The sequence below is a fragment of the Chinchilla lanigera genome, unplaced genomic scaffold, assembly GCF_000276665.1.
Source record: "Chinchilla lanigera isolate Chin_1 unplaced genomic scaffold, ChiLan1.0 scaffold00128, whole genome shotgun sequence".
Classification (NCBI taxonomy): Eukaryota; Metazoa; Chordata; class Mammalia; order Rodentia; family Chinchillidae; genus Chinchilla; species Chinchilla lanigera.
In genome coordinates, this window is record NW_004955529.1 from 288,182 (window position 1) to 292,658 (window position 4,477).

At 40.0% G+C, this 4,477-nt stretch overlaps 1 pseudogene; it reads left to right on the plus strand.

Annotated features, from left to right (window-relative positions):
• Positions 1–4,257: 4,257 nt before the first annotated feature.
• The window catches only part of LOC102025722, a 1,810-nt pseudogene continuing 1,590 nt past the window's right edge, over positions 4,258–4,477 (plus strand).

Sequence of the window (4,477 nt, forward strand, 5' to 3'; positions counted from 1 at the left end):
TTTAGAGAAAAGATAGTCCCTTCAAAAAACTGTGCTAGACCAACTGAATGTTCACATGAAAAACAGAAACTCAAACCTTATCTCTCACCTTCTACTAAAATAAAAGCAAAATAGATCAAGAAATTCAGGACCCTGGAAGGCTAGAGGGAGCAGTGCTCTCAAGATGTTCAGAAGACACCCACCAAGTTTGCAGGAACTTCGACGTGGGGGTGGGTGGAGTGGGGATAGGTACATGACGGAACCCAACCATGGGTAGATCACATGCAAGAGAAGTTCAGCAGATGAAATCTAGTAACTGGTGTATTTTGAATAAGAACAAGGGGCTACTTCTCATCCCAGTACTGCTTACAGTCCACATCCTGCCAACACGCCATCTTGTGAAAGTGCAAATTCCCCCAAGAGAAGAAGGTGAGCACAGTGGCTGCCAGGGTACTGATCCAGCCTAGGAGTTGCCACCGTGTGCCCACCTTACTTAACTCTCCTCCTGTAGGGGGTGGGAAGCAGTAATAGGAGATTCTCACTAAGGAAAGTGGAAGTCACAGAAATTCTCAGAAGACAGTGATTGAGTTAGGACCAGTGAGTCCTAAGGACAGAGAAGAAAGAAGTGCACTGTCTTAGTCACTGATGGGGAACCAGACACTGGGGGATCTGTGAGACAGTAAGAATCACAAGAGCATGCTGCAAGTAACTGACCAGGGGGAACAAGAGGTGGAGAAAGGACACCAGAGTATTATCAGAGCAGGTTCCATCCCACCACCCTCCCAAACCCCACAGAGTTCTGGGCTTATGTGTGCTCCCTCCTGCCGATCCCCAGCTGCCACTGGATTCTAGGTAAAGGAGTCTTTTCTGCCTGTCTTCTCCCTGAATTCACAGGGTGGAAGGAAACTTTGTGAAGGTGAACTAGGGATCATTGGGAATAGAAAAAAATTTTCAGATCAGTGCCCATGGGGTCTATTTCCTGAAGGCCCATAGAAACCACTAAATACAGCAAGTATGACTGAAATTTGAGATGGGTGTGTTGGACCAGGACTGTAAACTTGGCATTCAGAGTGCTGAGGCAGGAGGATCACCATGAGTTCAAGGCAATCTGTCGTTACATAAACAAGTTCAAGACCAGTCTACACTACATGAGGAGACACTGTCCCAAAGGGAAAAAAAAGAAAAAAAAATTGGCATGCAAGAGTATTACTTTGACTAAGGATTAATGAGAACATAGAAAAGCTATCAGAACAGTGTGCAGGGCTGGGCATGCTATCTCCTGTTTGAACATAGGGGATCACTGAATTTGCTTTCCAAAAAAATCCTGAGTGGAACTGAGACATAATGGACCGGGAAGAATGGGAAGTTGAAACAGATGAACTGAGTGGATAAAGTAACAGAACCTGTTGCAGAATCACAGCTGGTGAACCTGAAGTTGCTCAGGTTGCTACTTGTTGTGGGAAGAATACTGGCAACTTGCCAAAGCATTGTGACAACAACAGAGGCTTCTGGAAACAGAGACCTTATATGTTTATTTTCTGAGCATTGTGTGTGTGTGTGTGTGTGTGTGTGTGGGTGAGTGTGTGTGTAGGTATACATGTGTGTTTCTTTCAGCTGTTTTTACTTATGTGCTTTTCTTTGTGTGCTTTCATGGGTATACTAATGTGTATACATTTACTATGGTTGCTTCTAAAACACTCCTAGTACTTAATCCCATATACATACTCCAAAAGCTATTTCTGGATGTTATCCAACATCATTTGATCAATATTTCAATAGTAGGATATCACCTCCAATGTCATCTCTCAGATTCCATCTACAAATTCACCCTTCTCTTATCTGTGTCATTTTCTCTGAACACCTTTGCCTGTCTCTTTGTTCTTCCATCATATTTTTATTACTTGTCTTTCTTCCTCTTGATTTCTATCTAATCATTTCTTTTATATAAATTCTTAATATAAATATAAAGGCTACAGCATGTTGATATTATAATTGTGTTTTCCCTTCACTGGGGATTGATTCTTAGGATTTCTGAAATTAGACCTTCTCTTAGGAAATTGATCAGATTAAACAATCCAGTATCTCTTTCGCTACCAATGTAAAGTCTCTTCCCCCAGTCTTTCCTCACTTACCTTCCAACACACTAGTAACTCTGTCTACCTAGCCTACTTTTCTTCAAAATGAAAGCTATTATAAAAATTTAATTTTTCCTACTTTTCTATTTTAGCATGTTTATATTCATAAGTAATTGCACAGGAATGCTAATGATCACTTTTCTTTCTATACTGTCTTATGTTGACCAACAGGTTTTGCATCATCAAAAGTCATTGCTTCACTACTCTAACATAGAGCTTTCGATAGTTAATAAAGTGGATACAAACACAATGGAGGCTTTCCTTCACTCTACTCATAAATAATTTTCTTTCCATCTACCCCCACAAACATCCTTCCAAACTCACTCCCTTAGTGGATCTTTCAAGGTATAAAAATAATATTATAAAAAACTACATACTCCTGTTTCATTTGCTTTTGTCTCTTTTTAGTCTCCTTCTATTTTTCTTATATTTTCTTCTTTATTTTAAAAGTACTTTTTTCTGTTATCTTCTATCAGAACTTTCCCTACCGTTACTAATCCGTTATATTCCTGGATTTTGAAAGGGTATAAAATTTTTGAAAAGTTTACGACTCCACTAACTCTAAATGATATATCACTATATGATTGACACCTTGGATGTTCATATTACCAGCAGTTATTCTCTCCTTGGAATTCAGTACTAGAAACCAGCATTTTTACTTTCAATAAGTTGAGTAAATGTCTGTGCTCTAAATCACACCCAAAGCTAAAGGTACATCACAGGGCAAAAGGCACTTACTAAAGAAATACCTACTAGAATGGCAGAGCTTTGGAGTTCTAATGATCCACAACAGTTAACAAAGAAGTACAAGGATCATGAGGAAGCAGGGCAAAAGTACTTCTCAAAAATTAATTATTGTCCAAAGGATGATGTCATGAGCACGATAGTGGAGGAACGTCTCAGACAAAGAACTCAAAAGCCAAAAGTTTGAAGAGGTCAGGGAACAATATATGATGAAATCACCAGGATGATCCATGAGTGCAAAGAAGATATAAACAGATAAAGGATTTCATTAATCAGATTTTCCATGAAATTGAAGAAGACACAACAAACTGATTGAATTAGAGACAATGATGAGGAGTATCAATCACAATGTAAGTAAAGAACCACAGATTCAGCCAGGGAGTTTGCACGTCTGCAATCCGAGCAGTTGGGAGGCTGAAACAGGAGAACAGTTGGTTCAAACTCAGCCCAGGCAACTCAGTGACTGAGCATGTCCCAGTGTAAAAAAAAATAAGGCAAGTATATATATGACTGGGGATGTAGCTCAGCCCAAAGGTACAGAGTTCTACATGTAGGATAAATAAGCAAAATTGGTGGTGATGTAAAGGCATCAAGCACAAATCCTGTAAATACAAATCATAATGGAAAGCAAGGAGTGTACATAGAGCCATTCAGGGAGAGGAAATCAGGACCCCAGGAAAGGGACTGTGTCACTGGTACTTTAGTACTTGCCATAGATTGGTTTTGAAAAGCACAAGATTAAAAACAAAAAAAAAAAAAAACCAAAAAACTGCTTTAGCTGGAATGGGGTAGCAAGTTACAAAAGAGTCAACACCAAAATGGCCTAGCTTATGGGTCAAGTACTCAACAAATGATGCAGAAGAGAACCAACTTTTTGCATGAAAATGTGTGAAGAAACCAAAATTTGATAAATTTCAAAGCAATTGCATACCAAAGATTACTATAGTAGATCACTAACTCATGGAACTATAAAAACAAGAATCCATGAAACGTGGTTACAAGAGCCAGATGATGATAAATGTCTAAATTGATGATTTACCTGAGTCAAGGTAGATGTGGAAAAGAAAGTAAACCTATAAAAACCTCGAAGCAAATTCATTGCATAAAACATCCAAAATTGAGAGACTGAAATGAACACACAACTAAATGGGGCATGTAACCTAAATGAATATGGTCAGAAAACACTCCATAAGACATCGCAGTCAAAATCCTAGAAATTCGTGATAAAGACAGAATGAAAGCCACTGGAGCCTGACCTCACCGCAGGAGCCGGAAGTGCTTCCTAGGAGAGTGGGTGTGGCTGCCATAGCCGCAGCGGCCCTGGAGGCATCGTGAGGAGTGCCCTGTTATCTGGCCGTCTGGTCTGGTCTCCCGGAGTCATGTCTGACTGAAGACACGCATGTGGTCCGATGGAAGATATGACTATGAAAGAAATACCAGAGAACAGGTACTTTCTCGGAGTCATCCCAGCCATGGCTGCCATGGAGAACTTCATAGTGTGCCAAAGATAACACCACTACTAGGAAAGAGACCACCCCTGCTAAGAAATAGACCACCACTGCTAGACAGACATGGTGAAGGAAGCTACAGTAGATATTTCAGTGATGTTGATTACCAAG